We start from the raw sequence: 22,907 nt of genomic DNA, 5'->3' as shown, positions 1-22,907 counted from the left end.
GGATTTTTCGTGTAGAGGACCAAGGACAAGATAACGTAGCCCTTAGTAGCCTGTCCCTTAACGTAGGCACTATCATGTTCTTTATCATGTTGAATATCTTAGGGGAATGGCAGTTTTCTTCTGCGAATAACGCCGCTGGTGACGTCTTCCTTGCTTTAGCTGAGGGACTAATGGTATATGACATTCCCCAAACCTTAATGTCCAGTTTAGCATGAGCCCATAATATGAAGCATAACTATCTTCTTATGCCTATCTTGGTTTGCCGCATCATGGTATATTTCTTTCCTGATTTCCCATTCCGCTACATGGATTGGGTTGGGGTTGACATTATGCGACCCACTAATTGCATTATATGCTCTTTTCGTGCTATGACTTGGGCATGGTGGAGACTACAACCTCATTGGGTTGCCCTTTACACCCCATCAGACTGAGCGACTATTAACAGGTTAGCACGGGTTGATGATAAATGGCGTGAGGCCTGGCAAATTATCATGGATTGGCAGGATGCAAATGAACCTCACTTCTTTATAAAAGAGGAGGACAATGATTAAACACTACTACATAAATGCACATTAGCCACGGTATGTTATTTGGTATATACCACTGTTCCCATAATAACAGTGGTTTATACTCATTTCCCACGGTACAAAACACTTTCCTAGTTTTGGAACAAACAAATACCACTGATTTTGTGAAACAGTGGTATATAATACTCCATATACCACGGTACTATCAAATACAACCTAATATTTTTTGTTGTATTCATATACCCCACTGTTTCTGTGAAAACAGTGGTTTATATTTTTGGCAAAATTACAGCTACCGTGGATAAAGCGATTTCTAAACAAATAAAAACAAAGGAAAAAAAAGGAAGACTCGCAAGACTAGAACTCCCCTGTTCCACTTCTATCTCTCCGTAATTTCTGCCACCGGGTTCACGATTTGAGAGATGTTGCAATTCACAGTGATGTAATGCGTAAAGTTATCTCTACTATGAGGATGTTGCAGATCGAGGCTTTTGAATCAAGTGGGAAAAACCATAAAAACAAAAAATGTTTATGGCGATCTCATCAGACCAACAAATTCATAAAGTAAAAAGGTTTCTTCCTCTTACTTCTCTCTTTGGCTCTTTTGCAACAACATGTTTCCCTTTATTTTCTATCTCTTGCAACTAATGACAACCAATTTGTTTAATCATCTTCAAACTCCTCTTTGCCGAAAAGGATTGTGTGGTTTAATTTATCAATTTCATTTGATTCTATGTGTATCTATGCGATTGAATTTTCAATTTGGGTGTTTGGAATTGGAGTTAGATTTTGGTATGTTATTGATGTTGTTGAACTTATGATTTTTGGATTTTTTATTATATTGTTAACCCCTTGGATTTAGATTTAGTAGTTTTTGTTTAATCAAGGTTCAAGTACGTTGATAAGTTTGTGTATTTGGATTAAATGTTTGACTGTATGCTCAATTTGACTGTGGGATGTCTAAACTCTAAAGTGTTGCAAGATGTTTGTTTCAGTTTGGATTATTCGTTTCTAGCTCATTTGGATTTGAAGGTTTCCTGTTGCATTCCATTTGTTATAAGTTGGCAGCCTATAGAAGACTAGCACTCGATCCTATTACTGGAAAGAGAATCCAAATACGTAATAGCCCAAGAATACGCCGTCAACGTAAACCCATAATCAGTAACAACATAACCGATAGCACCACCCAAAATAATAACCAAACTACCAAACGTCAACTCGGATGGACGGGGCTATTTTCGAAGGCAAGATCGCAATAGCAACTAAAAGTGGTGTCAATGATCTTAACACAATAAATGTATCGACATTGGCGTGGCAGAGTAGATTAGTGTTAGTGAATATAGCCGGGTTGAAAACAAAAGCGCAGGTAGGAATTTCTTGGCGGTTTAAAAGTGAATGGGTCGTGATATAAGAAGCCTAGTTTGCCTAGAATGTAGACACCTAATGCTGATGTTAAGTATTGGAGGGCAGTTAATAGGCCTGGGAAATTGAATTTTGTGATGGCATATTTGTTGATTACGGAAAGTAGGCTTAAGCAGAGGGCGTAGCCGAGGACTAGACTACTTGTTGCGTAGTATTGTTTTGATGCATCTATTTGGATTGAAGGCATTGAGAGGAAATGTGAGGGAACCCTGGAAAATTGGGGGGAATGTTTGTAAAATTGAGATTTGAGATTGAAGTGAACAGAGGGAGAAAGAGAGAAAGGTTTTATTATGAATGAATCATTTATGCTATTTTGCACTTTTTTATTTGCAGGGGAAATTAATACGATTCATCCCACGGGTGAGATGTGTCGACTTGAAGGGTGGAAATGCAAAGCATGAAGCATCAACCTTTGGATACCATCTTGATATCCGTTATTGGGTGAAACTGCTGAACATACACCGTTTGATTAGTGAGAAAAAGTGCTCCTTGTTTATATATTTTGTTGTGGTGTTGGAACAAGTTTCTTTTTGCTATCTTTTTTCATAGGATAACATCTACTTAGTTTCTTTGGTTGATACAGACTCCCGTAGGTTTTCACCACTCCAGATCAGAGCCACAGAAGAGACATCAGGTTTTGTTGAAGTTGGAGAGGTGTTCTTGGACATAAAGGAAAAGGTAAATGCCACCTTATTTTACTGATCTTATATCTTTCCATATGGAAGAATAGTAGAATAATAATGTTTGTATTTCACCATGGGGGACTTGGTCACTCATTGATCATCTATTCATCCCTCTATTTTTAAACATGTATCTAAATCTTTTCACCAATATTAGTTTCAGCTTTTTGCCGACTCTAAACTAACCTTTCTACAATCATTAATAGTGGGAGGCGGTTGAAAACAAATCGACAGTACTTATCTATGGAGGTGGGGCTGTACAGAGGTATAAAGGCAATGAATGAAAAGAGGATACCTATGAATACTGATTGAATCAGTTGGACACTGTCTCCCATTTTAAGATTTGAGAGTGGATTGGTTCAACAATTAATAATAACAAGATTATGTTGAATTGAATAATTGATTGAGTAGCACCTTACTGGGAATGGTTGTATTTTTGTTAGTGAGGACTGAGGAGAAAACAAGATAATAATAAATGAGCTGCTTTTTTCCCACCGAAAATGGATTGGACTTTTTTTAGACCCCAGCGTCCAACCTAACCAGCACCCCTTGTTGTTTGGAACTGAGTCATCATAGTTTTGCCCAATGATGATATATTAATTTGAGTAGTGGTGCTTTTGATTTGATTCTCTTCTGGGGGAGTAGGGATACAATAAAAATTCTCTTTTGAGCACTCTAGACCCTATGGCCATGTTCTACATCGACACTGGCCCCAAGCCTCCAACTATGCAGCTATATGTTGCATCTCGTGCTGAAGCTGGAAATGTTCACATACATGGAGCTTTCGCATTATTCTATTTCTCTTTACTTCTCATGACACACTTGACTTGGTACGACTAAAAAAAATGTTACATATTTTTCACATACTATTTTTTCTCTTTATTTACTGACCAATAATATGTTTTCAATAAGTCTCGTCACTTCTACCTTGCAGTCGATAGACTTCGCTTCAAATTGGTATTTCTTCTCACCCCGCTCTTTCTCTCCATTTATATATATAACTTATGTTAAATTCGGTAGGAGACTTTGTCAGATTTATTAGGAGTCGCGGGACATTGAGCGGTCCCAATGGTCTGTGCTGCAATTCACGTGATGAACTTGATGCTGTTTGCTCGGCTATTTCTAACCTTCCTTATATTTCCTTGGCTTCTCTGGTAAAAAACTTATGTGACCTTTTTTTTTTTTGTTCAGGACCAAAGTGTCAATGACACTATTGAGGGTAGCATAATGTAAAAGAGATTTCATCTCATCCGTAATAATAACGGAGGGGAGAAATACTACTCATGGCAAGGTTTATTATTTTTCTTCAATCTCCTTTATATTATTTTATATATAACGTTAAGCTTAAAATCCTTTAAGACCTTAAGCCATATTCGATTTTTGTTCCATGTGCAAATACAAGCCATGCTAGGGGGGAAGAAGCAGGGTCTATGCACAAAATGGCAGCATACTAGCAAGTAGTCCTTGGATTTTCGTACTGTTTAATATTATCTCAATCACTCAATGTTTAAATGTGATCAGTCAAAACCTGTCCCTTCTAATCAGCTCATTATACGAGGAATGCTAAGGATAGCCTCTTCAACTCGAGGGTTGGAGCTACATTATTTAAATACACTATTATGCGAAGTAGTAGAACAAAATAACTAGTGTGATCAATGTATGAAATGGTAATGAATAACTAGTTATGTTTGAAGGTAAAAAGTTGTATGTTCTAAATATACAATGAGTCGTTGATATAAGAATCTATCTGTTTTTGATATCTGAATTGAGAGTTGTGCTCAGAAAAGCCGCAATAGGCCATTGTCAGGCCACAAGGAGTTTATCACCAAGCCATTTGTCGGGCCGCTACATGCCATGTTAGGTCACTGCAGGCTTTCGTCGGGCTACCACAAGCCGCAATGAGCTTTAATATATCCGTGCCTATTTTATTAACTTATTGTTTTATTTCCCGCTTAATTAATTGGTTGTTAGAATAGTAGTGAGATAAGTATATTAATGACATGCCATTATCATAGGTTCTCTTGTGCTAAATACTTCTTTTGTCTATTTCTTTTGTCTAGGTTGAATAATAATATATATATGGTGCGTTTACTCGAGAATTCGAGAAAAATCTCGAATAAGTAGAAGTGAAGTGACATACTAGGTAGAATATCGATTCAAGGTTGAGAATCGGTGAGGGGACGTTACATGGTTAGAACGAGAGTGAGGAACCTATACTGCCTTCCTCATCGGAAACGGCTTAATCCATCCCCATAGATCCTTACCCGAATAGGGGAACTACGATTGGCTTGATCCCTAAATGGGTACGTAGGCAGCCACCCGACTCAGCCGCTTCCATAGGAAAACCCTCACCCCTTGTAGTAAGAAAATCGGTTGTTCAAGTTATTTTATTTCTAGTTAATTCTAGTACAATTCATTTGCCTACGTGTTAAGCATGATAGAAATATTGTGAGTATGAATTATATTGAATGCTAATGTTTTTCTTGAGAGTATGTTAATCAATGCACTTACGAGGATTTAATAAGGAAATGGTAAGTGGTATTAAGCAGCTAAAGGTATGTGTTAACCTCGTCTTTTGTTTCAATTTCATTTCAAGTGGATTATTATATATTGACTACGTATCCAACACGCTGAGCGTTGGAGTATCTTCACAGGTGCTCCCATAAGACAAGAAAAGGCGTACGGGTAAATTAAGAACAATTTAACGTGAAGCGCACTCAATTGGCTAAGGCGGTTCTTTTAGCTCTTTCTTGTTTATAAATTTATTCATTTAAGTTGTTTTGTAATAATTTAGTATTTCTTTATTGTCTTTAATAATGAATCCATATTAAGATGCATCCATTAGTTAGAAACTATGACATGGATTAGTGTCAATTGGGAAAGACCGATCTGGGGTATGAGATTTGTTTCGGGGCGCTGCATCTACTTGATTTAACTGGCATTTGTCGAGATGGTTAAGTAGCCGGTGCCACGAATCAATATCTTTAGTAGTTGGGTTTATGGTTGAGGTTTTAATATAATAAATGGAAGTGTATTATTTAATTTTCAGGTTAGGACAGGTTGTAGATTTATGAAAGGTTAGAAATACAGAGGAGACTCTGCCGAATTTTTATTTTTTTTTAGAACGCGATGTTCAGAGGGGGTTTTATATTTTAGTTATAGTTTGGACTCGTGTGAATCAAACCCGCTCAAGTCTTGGTTTATTAGATTGTTGAATATTCAGATTGAGCTATTTTACCTGAAATATTCAATTGTCTGAAAAACCGGGGCGCTACAGTTTGTAACAAACCTTGCTCACTTAGGACTAATAACTTTGGCTGATTTATATTGTTTAGGAATACGTTTGTATTTTAATTTCTTTTGTTGGCAGCTTTGTTGGTTGTTCGTGAACATTTGGATGTGGACAAAATGGTTATGGTAAATTATTGTTTACTTCTATTTTGGTGACCTATTTACTTTATTTTGTTTAAACTAATGTTGCATTGGGTTGGTATGTTTTTCAGGTGGCTCAAGTTCAATTCACTGGAGCATACTCTTTCAGTTGTCAGGTGTTGGATAACCTACATCATAAAGGTTAGTTTATATATACATGTCCTAGTGTTGCTCATAATTCTTACCCAATCAAAGACCATGACTTTTCTAGAAGCTTATAACTACTTGATTACCGCTTAAGTATTTAACTCATAGCCGATTGGTCATTGGTAGTGTGTTAGTTCCCCGATTTATGGTGGTATTTCTAGTTCAGTTTTTTGTACCAAGGAGATATTCATTTTCTTTGTGTTTTCATTTTTCAGCACTTCCACAATTTACAAGTGCCTTTACAAGTAAGTTCCCCATCATATTTGACAAGTGTTGTTTTTTATTACTTGTCTTCCTTTCTCTTGCATATATATTTGAGAAATTTCATAAAAACATTCTATATGGCCATTATGTAATCTTGAAGGTGAGGTTTGTACTTGGGCATGGTTACTTAGTGCTCTTTAAGATTGATGTTTACTACACCTTAGTTGTTTCGTTCTTACTTTTCAGTTATGACCTTTGATGGGATCATGTTTTGTATATGTGGACAATCAGTTGTACTGCATTTGCGTTTAAACTAAGGTTCACTAATTCACTTGTATGTATATCTTAATTGGACTTATTAAATGGGATAGATGGTTGCGCAAACGAAGTGTTCTCTCTCTCTCTCCCCATATACATGTTCCCCTTATAAAGGTATTAGTGACCAAGCACTACAGACATTGTATTTTAGTCCAAATAGGACAATATACTTCTTTATACATTTCAACCTTGAGATGGAGTAGACTATTGCGAAATACTAGTGCAAGGTTGCATATTGGGGGGGGGGCACGTACATAGGGCACGTTCCAACCTGTCATTACTTTTCATTACATTACTTGTCAGTACATAGGGCACGTACCAACCTGGTGATACAGAGTGGGTATTATGTAACGAAGTTTATGACAACGGAAATAATGGAAGCTTGTTTAGATAATTTTTTTTAGGGTATTTTAGACTTTGGTCCTACGCATAGTTGGTTTATTATCTCTATTTTGTGTTACTCTTCATTATTTAGTTATTATATACTTTTTTATCTTTGATCGTGCAGATGACAAATCTATCCCTCAAAGATACATACACACAAGAGGAACTTGATGTTGTTCGACTTGAAATTCTTAGATTCATCCAGCATAATGGAGCGTTCGAGCCAAGCGTTGAGTCTTAGCTAGGTTTTGACCCTTTCCAGTTAAGGTGTACGTGGTGCTTGGTCTTACCATTTTTTTTTAATATTTTAGATAGAACAAATAGATTGCTTTTTTTATTGATGCAACAAGGTAGGTCATTATTATTTTGATATAACAAGTAAATTTGGATGTTTCTTTCATTATTGATGACTCAAAAAAGTTCAAAATTCTTTTAGCAATTCAATGTCTTTGTGTTGGATGTGTAAATTTATTTCTTTTGTAGAGCCGGGACTTGCAATAGGGGAGTAGCGGTGGTAGGATTGATACCTAAGAGTTCGGCTTGACCAGCACCAAGATCACAAAGCCTCTGGAAGACGGGACAGGAGATGCTTGAGTAAATTTGAGATTTCGAATCCTGTCGCCAACCTACAAAAGGGGGAAATGCAGCGGTTAGTGGACAACGATACAGATGGACGAAGAGATAAGAATAATAAAGATACTCACCTCGGGCTATGAAGCCGAGATAGAAACTGCCCCGATACGTATAAAAGGTAGTGGTGCCACCCCTTACCGGAGGCAGTGATGCGGAGCAAGAGGGGGGACTTCTGAGGACTCACACAGAAGGACTGGTACCCCACACTGACGTCCTTGGTGCTCTTCTTGAGGAAATAATGAGAAATGATATCGCGGCTGGTGATCTGAGGTTCACCAGCTTTGTTGTACGAGTTTGCGGCAAACATTGTCCACCAGAAGTTCCCAATGCCTTGGCATGGGGGGATATTAAAGTGATTACATACTTCAACGCCCAAAGTGGGTGAGGGAAGCCGTGACCGGCAACTATTTGACCCACGGTGATCACGAGGCACCCCGGTCCAAGGGAACCAGTGGGGTAATGGGTGGTGGATGGCACATGCTCTAGATTTATACTGGCAGGAATGCCATAAGCAACCCTAATTGAGTCTAAATCAGCGGCGGCATCGAGACGGTGGAGGTAATGGGGGACCTTGATGTCCCGAAGTGGATGGGACCGCCGCAGACGATGTAGGGGGTGTAGACGCTGCCCCAAGGGATGGAGATGAGCCCGATTCATCGGATTCACTAGCCGACATCAGAAATATAGAGGAACAGATGCGAGATATGAACCAACCCAAACAACCAGTTCAAACAAAAAGAGAAGGAGGCCAGAAAATGTACCGGTGGGAACAAGGACAGAGATGTTAGGCCTGGAAAAGGGTGCCGAAAGTGGAGTGGAATCACCGGAAGAATAGTGGAGCTCGCGCTGACAGAGTCTGATCGGAAAAGAGAGAATAATGGTAGAGCAAGAGAAGTAGAAGAAAGAAATGAGAAAGAGGGAGAAGGAAAAGAGTTTAAAAAGGGGGAGGGGTAAAGGGGTAAATACAGAGAGTTAGTGAATTTGAGGAGTCGGGGTGACAATCTAATCAGGATGAGACACATGGGGGTGCGAGACACAAGGGCGGCTGGAACATGCGTGATGATGATAGTTCACCTCACATAGAAATCGAGGAAAAAGAGGTAAGGGCGAGGAATAGAAAGGACAAGCGATGAAGGTTCTCGACCCCGAATCCTTTAACATGACCGCGGAGTCGAGAAGGGACATTTATAGTAGCATAATGTAGAAAAGATGACGGGGTCAATGGTGCAGGGGATAGGATGTAGAATACTGAAGAAAAAGAGAGAGCACGAGATTGTAACCGCGGAACCCTAGACCGCAGACGTGTCACTGGTACGGACGGGAGGCGGACCATAAGATGGAAGGACAGATGGACGATCCACAAAAGAAGGGGGCGATATAAAAGGAACAGTGCGAGAAAAGAAAAAGGAGAAAAGAAAAAAGGGAAGAAGAAGGGAAAAAGAGAGAGGGAGAGAGAGAGCTTGAGTTGTATCATGCTCATACAAACCTGATATACTAGAATTAAAACTCCTCTAACAAAAAAGACGAGGAGTGAAAGAAAGATTACCTTAATGCCTCATTGCTACACGTATGATTATCGTCTTTGATATGCAATCTCAGTGTATTGAAGAAGTTCAGAACACTGTGAATTGGGCTTTCTTCAGAAGGGGCACGGGCGCACTCAAATATAAAGTAAACAAAGGTGCGGACGCGCTCAAAGTACTATTTTGAAAAAAAATTCCAATTACAAAAGGGCGGGCACACTCAGAATTAGAGTTATTAAGGCGCGGGCGCGCTCAAGGTATTGTTTCGAAAAAAATTCCAATCGACTTCTAGGAGCAAAAATCCCATTTTTCTGAAAAAAATAAACACATTGAGAACACAAACAATCGGGTGGTGGGTGAAGTAGGATATTGGTAGTCGTTAAAAACTAAGGGAATTTAATTCTAAAATAACTAAGATGGCAGTGGCGCCATTTGATAAAATATAAAATAACCGTTTCTCTATCCTATGTATAATATGGTTTATGTTAGGAATAAGAAACACTATTTATTCTAGGTTTAATCAAAGTTTCTACTCTCAATTATTATGTAATAAATTTAGAGTAAAGAATTAGTTCCACTCTTAGTTTCTTAGAACATAACAATTTCACTAACTTAAACAATTCTACAATATCAATGAGAGCAATAGTTTAATTATACTAATATGGTAAAAATAACTAATTAACATATTCTAAATTATTCTATGGAAATTTAATGAGAAGGTGTGAATGAGAAGAAGAGATTAGTCCTCTTTCTATAGGAAAGGGCTAGGTTTATAATTTCGTGCATGGGCTTTGGAGCTATGTTTTAGGCAATTAAATCAAGCCCAAAACCTAATTACTTAAGTCCAAAAAGGGTTTCTCTGCTGGAAATTACTACAACAAACTTTTTGTCTATTTTTACTCCTCTGATTGGATCAAGGCCTAGACCATTAGAAAGTTCTTTCTGAGCCGGTCGTTCTTTTTTAAGTCCAATTATGAGGTATGAGTCTAAAGATACGGCCTGCGGAAGTTCTGTTGACTTTTCTGCTCTATTTCTACCCACATTGACTTTGACTTTTCAGCTTTGACTGGGCTTTAAAAAAGTTTTTTCTCCTTGAAACTTAGTCTTTAACCATAGAACTTCTTAGAAACCAACTTTTGCTCCTTTCTCTTGCAAACGTGACATATTTCTTCACATATTTAACTCTAATACCTTAAATACACAAACGTACGTAAACAGTACTAACTCTTATTTATTATAAGCATAATTGGTCTAAATGTAATATTATTAAGAGGTTAAAACTACAGTTTTTGGGCTCTTATCACCTATACTTAAACCTCTTCCTGCTGAGTTGAAATATATCCAGCTTGATCTGGATGGTAGTCATTCGGTGATCATATCTTCTCAGTTGTCTGCTGATGAAGAGGCACGTTTGATTAGGGTGATTAGGGAATATTGTTCCATGATCAGTTGGTCCCTAGACGACATTAAGTGGATTGACCCTAGCGTATGCACACATCGCATACATTTGGAGGATAATGCGAAAACTTTACGCCAACCTCAGCATTGCTTGAACCCTTCCATGAAAGAGGTGGTTAGGGAAGAAGTCTTATGGTTATTAGATATGGGTATCATATATCCTATATCCAATAGCGAATGGGAATGCCCCATTCACATAGTTCCTAAGAAATCGGCTATTACCATTATGCGTAATGCTACTGGTGAATATGTTTCCACACGAGTTCTTATGAAATGGAGTATCTATATTAACTACAGATGCTCGAACATCTAGCTGGTCATGCTTATTACTATTTTTTAGATGGCTACTCTGGCTATTTTCTGATCATTATCAATCAAGGCGACCATGATAAGACTACCTTCACATGCTCGATCTTTTGGAACATATGCCTATAAACGAATGGCTTACGGCCTTTGTAATGCTCCTAGTACCTTCCAACGGTGTATGCTTCATATCTTTAATGACATGGTAGAGCACTTTATGGATGTTTTCATGGATGTTTTTTCTATTTATGGAAACTCTTTCAGTGACTGCCTTTCTAAGGTGTTGACAAGGTATGAGGAAAATAATCTGTTTTTAAATTGGGAAAAATATCATTTTATGGTTAAAAAAGAAATAGTTCTAGGTCATATTGTATCTAGTGGCATAGAAGTAGATAAGGCCAAATTAGATAAAATAGCGTCTCTACCTATACCATGGACTATCCGTGACATTAGAGCGTTTTTAGGCTATGCAGGTTTCTATAGGCATTTTATCAAGGATTTTTCAAAATTAGCTAGGCCCTTAACTAATCTTCTTTTAAAAGATGTCATATTTGATTTGAATTATGACAGGAAATAGGCTTTTGAAACATTAAAAGCCGCTTTAACATCTGCACCGATTATATAGCCTCTCGATTGGTCTAAACCTTTCGAACTTATGTGTGACGCTAGCGATTATGCTGTTGGTGCTGTGTTAGGCCATAAACTATATGATAAGTCCACTGTTATTTATTATGCTAGTAAGACTTTAAATGATGCTCAAAGAAATTATACTACTACGGAAGATGAATTTTTAGCTGTGGTTTATGCTTTAGATAAGTTCCATCCTTATTTGGTTGGTACAAAGATCTTAGTGTATACTGACCATGCAGCTCTTAGGTACCTTTTCGTCAAGAAGGATGGTAAACAGAGATTGATCCGATGGATCCTTCTCCTGCAAGAGTTTACCTTAGAAATTAAGGATAAACGAGGGGTCAAAAATATAGTTGCCGATCACTTATTTAGACTAATTACCAATGACAGTGATAGCGACTTTGAGTCCATACCCAATTTTTTTCCTTATGAGCACCTTTATTTTATTTTTTCTACACCTTGGTATGCCGACATTGTGAATATTTTAGATTCTGATATTACTAAGAAAATATTTTCCTTAAGAGTTTAAAAAAATGAACGTAAGAAATTTTTGGCTAGAGTTAAGCTATACTACTGGGATGAGTCCTACCTTTTTAAGTATTATGCGGATCATATTATTCATTGTTGTATTCCCCAGTGGGAATATAATGAGGTTTTATCCTTCTGCCATGACAAAGCGTGTGGTGGCCATTTTAGTGGTATGAAATTGGCAACTAAAGTTCTTTAATGTGGTTTTTATTGGCCTACCCTTTTTAAAAGATGCCCAAGTACAATGGAGAACATGTGTTCTTTACCAACAACTTGGGCGTATCACTAAACGTAATAAGATGCCTTTAAATCCCATTATGGTAGTTAAAATTTTTGATGTATGGGGCATTGATTTCATAGGTCCTTTTCCTATTTCCCACAGTTTTATTTATATTCGATCTTGTTGTCGTGTACTATGTTTCTAAATAGATAGAGGCCATAGTTTGTCGTAGAAATGACCATACGACAGTTGTGTTTATTGTTAAAGAATACATTTTCTCTCGTTTTGGCATCCCTAAAGCCATTATCAGTGATGGCGGAATGCATTTTTGCAATAGAGTTGTTGCTTATTTAGTTAAGAATTACGGAGTTACCCATAAAGTAGAAACTCCTTATCATCCGCAAACTAGTGGCCAAGTAGAAGTCTCTAAAAGGGAAATTAAAAAAATATTAGAAACGACAGTCAATTCTAATCGGAAAGATCGGTCTAAGCGTCTAACAGATGCCTTATGGGCGTATCGAATAGCTTTTAAAACTCCTATAGGAATGTCTCATTTTAGACTTGTGTTTGGAAAACCTTGTCACTTGCCTGTTGAATTAGAGCACAGTGCTATGTGGGCTATAAAAAGCCTGAACTTCAATATTTATGAGGCAGGTGTCAAGCACAGATTGCAATTAAATAAGCTTAAAGAAATTCGTAGCGATTCTTATGATTTCGCAAAGGATTATAAAGCTTACATGAAACGTGTTCATGATAAACAAATTTGATGTAAAGAGTTTGTAGTTGGTCAAAAAGTTTTGCTTTACAACTCACATTTGTATATTTTCTTAGGGAAATTAACAACCCGTTGGTCTAGTCCTTTTCTGGTTATTGAAGTCACCCCTCACGTGGTAATCACCATGGTAAATCCCAATGACAATAGTACCTTTCAAGTCAATAACTAATGTTTAAAATATTTTCATGAGTTAAGGTCCCCAGATATGGAGAATGTCCTTTTACAGGACCCTGTCTATGAGGATTGACCTTTGATGTTTGGTGTACTTCCTTTCATTTTCATATATATTGGTAAGTGCACCATTGAGGTAACCGTGCTGATAAGAGCCCAAAATTATAGTTTTAAACCCTTAATAATATTATATTTAGACTAATTATGTATATAATAAATAAGAGTTAGTACTGTTTACGTGTTTTTATGTATTTCAGGCCTTGAAGTCAAATATATGAAGAAACATGTCAGTTTTGCAAAAGAAATGAGCAAAGGTTGGTTGCTAAGAAGTTCTATGGTTAAAGCCCAAGTTTCAAAGAGAAAAAATATTTTTAAAGCCTAGTCAAAGCTGAAAAGTCAAAGTCAACGCGGGTAGAAAAATAGCAGAATATCCGCAGGCTGTATCTTTGGAATCAGACCTTGGAATTGGGCTTATTATATGTCAAAATGACCGACTCGGAAAGAGCTTTCTAACAGTCTAGGCCTTGACCCAATAAGAAGAGCATAAGTGGACGAAAAGGCTATTGCAGCAAATTTGCGCATAGAAACCCTATTTGGACTTAAGTAATTAGGTTTTGGGCTTGATTTAGTGGCCCAAAACACAGCTCTAAATCCAATGCACGAAATTGTAACCTAACCCTCTCCTATATAAAGAGGGTTAAGGCTAAAATAAAAATTGGCTACTCCCACTTTAGTTTAATATAGTTTAGGGTTCTCTCTCTCTCCCTTTGTAGTTTAGTTTAGTTTAGTTTGTAGCCTATATTAGAACCTTTTAATAAAAGTTTAGTTTATTCAATTCAAGTATCTTTAATAAAGTTGTTCTTCATGATGTTTTCTTCTATTTATTATTATGTTTATGATAGTCTAATGACTTCTAGCTAAACCTCTATTAGAGGGGTTTGATGAAGCTTGATGAAGACTTGATGTGTTAGTTAGAATTATTGAATTTAAGAGTTTCACTCTAGTAGGTTAGTTGATTCACCATGATAATAGGTTGAACTTTCTCACATGCTAATTATTAGTTGGCAGAGTTTGCCATGAATAATTAGGGATCAATTACTTAATCTTTATTGGTTATGATTGCAATAATCTACACTAGCATATTAGGAATTTATCTAATTGAAATCAAATCCCCCTAATCTCTTCTCTATATTCATATCTTATTAGTTAATTATTATAGTTAATTTAGAATATAGCCAATATTAGTTTTCACCATATTAGTACATCTATAAATATTGCTCTCACCATTGTCTCCTTGTGTTTGATTAATTCGATTATATTTATGTCTTGGTAGTTTAGGAGTGGAATGATTCCGTACTCTATATATTGCATAAACCTATATGTGAGAGTGTGAAATAAATAATTGATACCGTAAGAATAAGGTTAGAGTAATCTACGTGAGTTTTTACGATTATCACGGGCCCTCCATTTGGAGTGTGTGGCTGTAAATACCAGATCCTAAGTCCACATGTAACGTAATTCACGTTTTCCACTCTTGCATATTTTTTTCATTTTTGAGTCGTGTTTCTCTATGGAGTGATTTACGTTCTTATTGCTTTATTGTTTTCTTTTATATTAAACCTTATTCATAAAAATTAAAAAAAATATTAAAATTCGATAAACATTCGTCTAGTAAGTCTCGGGAATCTAACTTTAAAAGACCCACGTTTTAAAACAAATTTTCTAAACCTTGTTTTCAAAAATTTGTTTGGGGGTGGGGTGTTTGGTCTTTCCGTTCTTGATCGCTCAACTTCCTATTCTTGTTGTTTATGCTATTTAGTCATACTTTGATTAAGTTTGACACTATCTATGAATTTAGATTTCCTTCGATCACATAACTTATGTCATTCACTTGTTTCGAGGCATTTTCCATCTCCTTATGTGTCAACCACGGTTAGATTTTAGTTTTTTATAGATCATTTGATTGCAATTTCTCTGTTGATCATTTTTAGATCTCATTCGCAAAAATCAGACTGTTAACGAATCGGGAATTTTAGTTTTAAGTTATACAAGGCATAGGACATGATGGGTATTACGAATTTGTTTTGGGCTTGGGCCTAAAAACTAAAACCCTACCAGGTCACGTGCCATTCACGTAACTCCCTACTTTAAAAACCCCACACATTTTTCTTTTCTCTTTCTTGCCTCCACACTCAAGAACACCGACTGACCAAGAAAAACATAGAGCGCGCACGCCCTCATATTCAAGCCATCTTGAGTGCACCCGTGCCCTTACCTCCACACAGCTACCCCCCAAATTTCAACCGAGTTATTTTTTTCTTCTCCCACACCTTACCCATCACCACAAATTCTGATTCCATATCTCAATGGCTCTTAAAACCCCAAAAATTCTTCCCGGACAAGTTTTTTCTAGTGCATAGTTTGCACCCTTCTTCGATACCGAGATGCGTATTAAGAAGTGGGAAGGGTTATGGTATTCTACTGATGATTTTTATTACACTGATTTGGTACTTGTATTTTACAAGAAGAGGGAGATTAGTGGTCGTAGGATTTTTCCAGATGTGAATGGTAGTCGTAAGGAGTTGACTACAATAGTGTTTGCTGAGGTTACTGGTATTGAGGAAAGAGACATCGTAATCACCATGCATGAAACTCAGCTCGGGGGTATAGGTATGCTGATGATAGAGACAGTATTGGAAGGACGTTATAATACCGGGTCGCATTGTGTTCGTCAGTTGTCTCTGAGATGAAACCAACTGGTAGTGGCTCAGTGATTTGGCAGGAATGTTATTACCACCACGAAAGCTAGTGACATCAATTTGAGTTGTCTACACATTCTCTGGGCCCTTCAGAACAGAAGGTATGGGTTTTGCATCCTCGAATTTTTATTAAATGAGATTATAGCAGTTGGTCACCTCATCGCAGCTTTCCCTACATTTCACGAAGATTATGTTATTTTGAGGATGTGTTTCGGAGTCTAGTAAGGTTAAGTTGAAGTTGCATGAGAATACACATATTTATTGGGAGTGTATTCAGAAGGAGTGGAATTTGCCTGAAGTTTTGGCTGCTGAGACGGAATCAGAGGGAAAGGAGGAAGATGGAGCCTATTTCGATGCAGGAGCTTTGGAAAGGGCTACTATGGAGATAGCCCATTTCTCGTTACTTCATCGTGGCCTGCGAATTCTCCATAACCAGTATGAGATGATCCATACAGGATAACGTTCTCTTAGTGACCTCTGTGAGGCTATCCAGACTAGGCAAGGTACCATTCTCTGTAACCAAGAGAAGCTTCAGTCTAATTTTAAGTTGCTTGGTGATAGTCACCATAATCTCCAGGCTAACATGGAGACTCTCGCTCATACTAATAATAAGCATTGGGAAGCCATGGATATTTTAATGGAACAACAGCGCACGTTTCAAGATGAAGTTCTATGACTCCTGCCATCTCATGATGGTTTTTCTTCTATTGACTCCGAAAGCCGTGAGCATCGTCGACGTTGGACGGATGGTTCTGGGCCTTCCTCATCTCATGGCTAGTTCCTTTGTATTATTTTTAAGAATATTTCCCTATTTTATTAGATTTATTATTCCCAATTATTAGTTGAAGTAGTTAATATTGGATTATGTAAGTGGTTGTTATCTGAATTTCAAGTTGGTTTTATTTTTTTCTACGCATGCTATCTATTTTCCATGAATCCCACCCTTCCGACTTGTTTGAGGGTGGCATTATTTGCTTAGCATTGTATTTTTCTATATCCACCTGCTTTTGGAATTAATATTGCAATGCTTAAGGAGTATAGTTTATATGAGTATCCTGTTAATATAGTGTAGCTAGAATTAGATATTGTTGTTTGGTGCAACCTCAAGGGTTAGAAGCATGGAGATTGCTATTTTGATTCCATGTTTAAAACCATATAGATTTGGTGTTGAGTCTGCTCTCGGGTGTTTCTATTTTTGTTTTCGAAACCATTTTCTTATTCCATCTCTTTTCTTATCAATTTGGGAACCTTGGGAACCTTTGTTTAAGAAACTATTGCTCTATAAATACATAACACGCCATGTACTTCATTTTGCACCTCTCAAATTCGTATCACAGGTCTTGCTTAGAGCGTGCACGCCCTTATATTGCATTAACACAGAGCGCGCCCGCACTATAATTCCAGTATCACAGATTTTTCTTTTGTTAGAAGAGAGCGCGCCCGCCCTCTGACATAGGCCATTCTGAGATCGCCCGTGCCCTTACTTCAACATACCTCCAGTTCTTTTTTCTGGTTTTATGCAGTCACTTCTAGGAGTTCATTAGTGTGTTTGTTTGCTATGAAATCTCCTCAAATCATACCGGAGCAGTCCTTTGAAAAATTGTTCGAGAGTGACACCTATGGGTTTTGGTTCTGCAACTTGATTGTGTAGTCAAGATGGCAACTTCTAGTGATTATCATGGCGTGGAAGGACGCATAGGAACCTCACTTCTATATAGGAAGGGTGGACAATGTGTAGTGCTGGATATAAGGTAGGTTTTACTTTCTGTTAGTGTCTGCTTATGTCCCAAGCAATTTAATTCTTATTATTCCCATAACGAGTGGAACTCATATAGGAGTTACGTCTGTTTTTCTTTACCTATATTAGTATGTTCTAAATTTGTTTTGTAGGTGCTCTAAAATTTTCACGCGTTTCCATGGTATTTTCTATCCTTCTTATTTCTATACTTTGAGGACAAAGCATGTTTTTGTTTGGGGGTGGCATAGAAACACACAAAATTTAAAACACCTATTAGGATATATATATATATATATATATATATATATTTCTATATAATAAATTATATATATATATAATATGCAAAAAGTAAAAAAAATTTAAAAATATAAATAAAAAGTATTTATACTATACACTTAGGAATATTGGTATTGTTTCTTTTTCTGTGATGAAAGTAATCTAGAAGTTTCACATTAGCTCTTAAATTAGAATAGTTTTTATAAACTTACGTTAATATGTTAGTATAGTCATTGCATCTTTCCAAAAATTTATTGCATGAGCATCTATGTTTGTATTGGTAGTAAGTTTCTGAAACCTAGGCTATAATACTTATTCTACAAATCCTGTGAGAATATATCCTAAAAGGATTATATGAGTAATGACACAAGGGAGAAGTAAATTCCGAATAGAGAAATCACACGTCCACTTACTTAATCACTATACTATATCCTAAGTGAAAATTTAGGCCCTTTTGGATCGATATAGACAGAAATTCAAACCTATATGAAATTATTTTCCGCTGGTCGCCCCTCTGAGCCTTTCTTTAGCCTATTCATAAACCACAAATCATTTACCCTTTTATAAAAACAAAATAAAAATAAAATCAGCCTACCCATTTTTTAATGAGTCTGAGAAGTAGGATGAAATGGAATAAAGAAAAGAGAAAAACCTGTGGAAAACCAAGAATTTATTAGTTGCTTCAAATAAGAAAATAAAAGAAAGTTTACATCCAAAGAAAAAAAAAAAAAAAAAAAAAAAAAAAACTCCAAAAACATAATCAAAGGAGTCAAAAGCCAAAAGAAAAAAGAAAAAAAATGGCTAAGGATGGAAACAAAGTTTAGAAGCAAAGTAAGAACAAGGTTTTCTCTAGTTACATAATATGAAGACCCTATTTTCTCAAACTTGTCCTTTTGAATATCCATTTCCTTTCTTCTTAAACCATCACCTAATCCCCGCAACACCTAATAAAGACATATATCTCAATTAGGAATATGTTGGTGTGATAGTAAGTGACAGATGTGTTTGATCGACCTCGGCTCCCTTGTACGTCATTGAGATTATGAGGAAAAGTGTGTCCACTACACACTGGAGTACGCGAAACTTGAGTGGAAAAATCAGAGTATTTTTGTCTTGATATATTTGTGAAAAAAAACCAAATTGTAATAAGACATACCTAAAGCCATAGCGTTGATCAAGCAAATCCAATAAGCAGCAAAACGTTGTTGTCTTCCACTCCAAAACCCTTATTGTGTTTTCTCACAATGGATGGAAAACTATGAGACTAAGTGTTAGGGTTTGGGGTGGGGACCTCAACTTATATATTTATGGGTGTATTTCTATTATAGCCCATCATGATAATAGAAATACGCTTAAGACCAAAAAGTATATGCACATATAGTTAAACCCATACTCACTTTATACACGTGTCATGACCTGACACGTGTGATTTGAGACATGTTAATAACTCGGTCATGTTACTTTAAGATCACGATTTAGTAAGTCATCCCAATGTCACTCATATGTAGTTTGCCAATTAACAATTTTGTAATGTGTAAGATCTATGTAGGTACACCTTAAAGATAAAAGTTCTAACAATCTCCCACTTGTACCACATAGGTCATAACCTGATATTAAACAATGTTGACCTTAAGAGCTCTAAATTTTATTGTCGAAATAATGAGTGACGTCTCAAAAAAAAAACAATCTGGTTCATTGAAAATAAAAAAATAGGATCACAGCAGTCTTCGCCACATTTAGCATGACTAGACCCATCTGTGGTCATAATACTAATATCTCTAACGACATAGATTAAGTATGGATGTGTAGCATGAAAATAACATGTAATGTTATCCCTGAACATGTTCATTTTCAACTGGTCCAACCTTATGATATATAGTGATTTTCTTTATTCTACCTAATCAAACTTTATATGCGCAACCATAAATGAATAAGTAGATAACTTTATTTCAAAATAATCATCAATTACTGAAGTGACAAGCAAGAGTTACTTAGTAATACAGACTCCCACTGAAATGAAATATCACAAGGACTAACCACTCCTTTACGAGCTATAAGCTCTTTTAAATGCCTTAAGTGGTAAGCCTTTAGTAAATGAATCCATATTTTGGAGATCAATACTAATATACTCAACTGTCAAATGATAAATGATAATTTTGAACCCTTTCTTCATGTCAAGAAACTTTATATCAATGTCCTACGGGACGCTAATGAACTCTTGTCATTTTCAAAGAAAAAATTTAGTGGCTTTAGTATCACAATAAATCTTTAACAGTTTCTAATGAAACTTACAACATAATACCAGAATCCGAATATCCAATCGGTTACCAAATGATTGGTTCTTTGGCATGTGAGTGAAATCTTTTGTTCTTTGCAAATATCACATAAATCTTTTAGTTGCTTTCATATCCATTCCTGGATTAAGTATTTTCCAAGCATTCCAACTACGTACGCAGTAACTGGAGGTGTACAAACTTGAGCATATATGAGACTCCCTACTGCTAATGCATATGGGATATCCTTCAATTGTTCTTTATAAATCGTTCTTTGAATAGGTAATCAAATTTAACTTATCACCATTACCAAAATGTGCATTACCTGGTAAATTATTGTGCATGCCTGAACTACTTAGCACCTTTATTGACGTAAGCATTTTGTGAAAGCCAAAAAATATCACATGATATATCACAGTGATCTTTATACGTATAACATAATTGCTACAACGTATGTCACTGACACTACCTCCTTTTGTGTGTGAGATGGTGTATGGATGATGTAGATAGATGATGGTCGTTGAACAAAATAGAAGCGTATCAAAACCTAATTATCCCTTAATAAGTAAAGGATGAGTAGGGTATCGTTCCACTTTTAAGTGTATGTTTATATGAAGGACAGGACTGGAAAGGGGGTTTGAGGGATTAGAAACTATTATTATAGATATTGTAGATTCTAATGCTAAACTAAACTAAAATAAACTAAACTATTGAGAATTTATAAGAGAGGGAATTCAAGAGATTAGAATCCACCGATACCTTTGATTCAATGACCTTTTACTTCATGGTTGTTCTCACAAGTAGCCTACAATTAGGCAATCGAGTTAGTGTCGATGCCCTCTTGGACAAAACATCATTAACGAATAATTCTACTCAAGGTTGTTCCTATGTTTATGCTATTAATATCTTATTTCCTTTTATGTAAGCTTGGGTAGCTATTCAATGAATCACCATCTAAGGCAAACGCAAGAAATACTTCCCTTACTCTAAAACACTACACAACTAGAAGAAAAGTAGAGAATAATAGTATAATAATCAATTATAATAAATAAAACCCTATTCTAGCATTATATTCAATTGCAATAAATAAAAGCATGTCACTAGCAAATATTCAATTGCAATAAATAAAATCCTAAACTAGCATGATATTTGATTGCAATAAATAAAAACCTTAATCTATACTTCCATCCCCTGGTCTGGGCAATGGAACTAATAACTAAAAACATAAAGAATTAACCTGATTGAAGAACACCATGAACCAGAAGAATCATTAAATCTTAAGCACCTGCTTCATCTCCTCCCTTGAAGGAGAAGATTAGCCTTTCATAAAGAAGAAAGAACATGAAGAACGAGAAGAAGAAGAGTCGAAGAACATAAGACAAGAAAGACTAACTTATTAAGACTTGGCTAGTTAAAACCGAATCTTTTATTATTAATCTCTCTTTGCCTCAAGTTCTGGAGACAAGAGTATAAGTGAATTGGCAAATTACATGAGGCACTTAGGTCCTCTATTTATAGGGGTTACAATGAGTTTTAGAAGCACTCCAAACCACCATTTGTTTCCTAATACAAATATACTTCTTTTAGAGTCCAACTTCATCTCCAAAACTGAGAAAGAATTAGCTACAGTGTCGTTTCATGCGTCTGGACGCACAATCCATGCGTCTCACATGCGAGCAATGCGTCTGGATGCGCGATCCATGCGTCCCAGACACGGAAGTCTATTTTGTCTCTTCTGCTCTATTCTACTATCCTTTTTTGCAGGCTTTGGTCTAAGAAACGAATCTTTTGGCATTGGGCTTCCAAATAGGCTTTAAAATAGGTCCAAGTCGCATCTTTAATAGCTTCAATTCCTGGGCCTTCTCCATGATTGTCCACGGGCTTCCCATGTGATCCTTAATGCTCTGAATTTCTCCGTTTTACCCCTTTTTCTCTAATATTCCACAAAACTCTCTTTTTCACCTGTAGAATCATAAAACATAACTTACAAACACTATTTGTCCACTAAGGTGGCTAAACAAGAGGCATAATAGAGGGTTATATTGCACTTTTTAAGCACTTATCACAACTCCCAACTATCCTTTTTCTAGTCTCTTAGCAAATAAGATAAAAAAAATAGATAAGTGATCAAAATCACATACTAATAACAAATATAAAATCCTAACTCATTTTTGCAGGTATCGCGATTGCATTTACTATATCCAATAAGGCTTTAAACCTTTAAGCTCCCCAAAAAGGATGAGTTATAGTCTCATGAGGGTTTTCAGGTGATATACCCACAAAATTAATCAATAACATGTTCAAGAATGATAGTATTTTTCAGAGAGAGAAATTCCTTACCCACTTAGTGCTTACTCCGACAGACGGTCTCCATTGCTAACTACATTGCTGCAAAGACTCATAGATTATGATAGGAGATAGTAAAATTTGACAAAATTCTCAATCAAGGCTTATGTGTGTACTCAGTCAATCTCCTATACTCTCCTATCCAAGAAACGGAATCCCT

General features: G+C 36.4%; 2 long non-coding RNA genes across 4 annotated transcripts; both read left to right on the top strand.

Moving 5' to 3' along the window:
- Positions 1 to 1,004: 1,004 nt before the first annotated feature.
- On the top strand, positions 1,005 to 3,796 carry LOC147497608 (uncharacterized). 3 transcript variants are annotated; one of them, XR_015197170.1, is made up of 3 exons: positions 1,005 to 1,099; positions 2,283 to 2,627; positions 3,362 to 3,796. It is a non-coding gene; the product is annotated as an uncharacterized LOC147497608 (long non-coding RNA). The 3 variants fall into 3 exon arrangements; XR_015197171.1 differs by lacking the exon at positions 1,005 to 1,099 and having other exon boundaries at positions 2,192 to 2,421; positions 2,533 to 2,627; XR_015197172.1 differs by lacking the exon at positions 1,005 to 1,099 and having other exon boundaries at positions 2,192 to 2,421; positions 2,515 to 2,627.
- Positions 3,797 to 4,764: 968 nt separating this feature from the next.
- Positions 4,765 to 7,379, top strand: LOC147497607 (uncharacterized). Its single transcript, XR_015197168.1, has 4 exons — positions 4,765 to 6,046; positions 6,133 to 6,202; positions 6,424 to 6,453; positions 7,239 to 7,379. It is a non-coding gene; the product is annotated as an uncharacterized LOC147497607 (long non-coding RNA).
- Positions 7,380 to 22,907: the final 15,528 nt, after the last annotated feature.

This window comes from Coptis chinensis, chromosome 5 (assembly GCF_015680905.1).
Source record: "Coptis chinensis isolate HL-2020 chromosome 5, ASM1568090v1, whole genome shotgun sequence".
NCBI classification, from domain to species: Eukaryota; Viridiplantae; Streptophyta; class Magnoliopsida; order Ranunculales; family Ranunculaceae; genus Coptis; species Coptis chinensis.
Note: the sequence above shows the minus strand (reverse complement) of the source record. Positions and strands in the feature narration are given on the sequence as shown.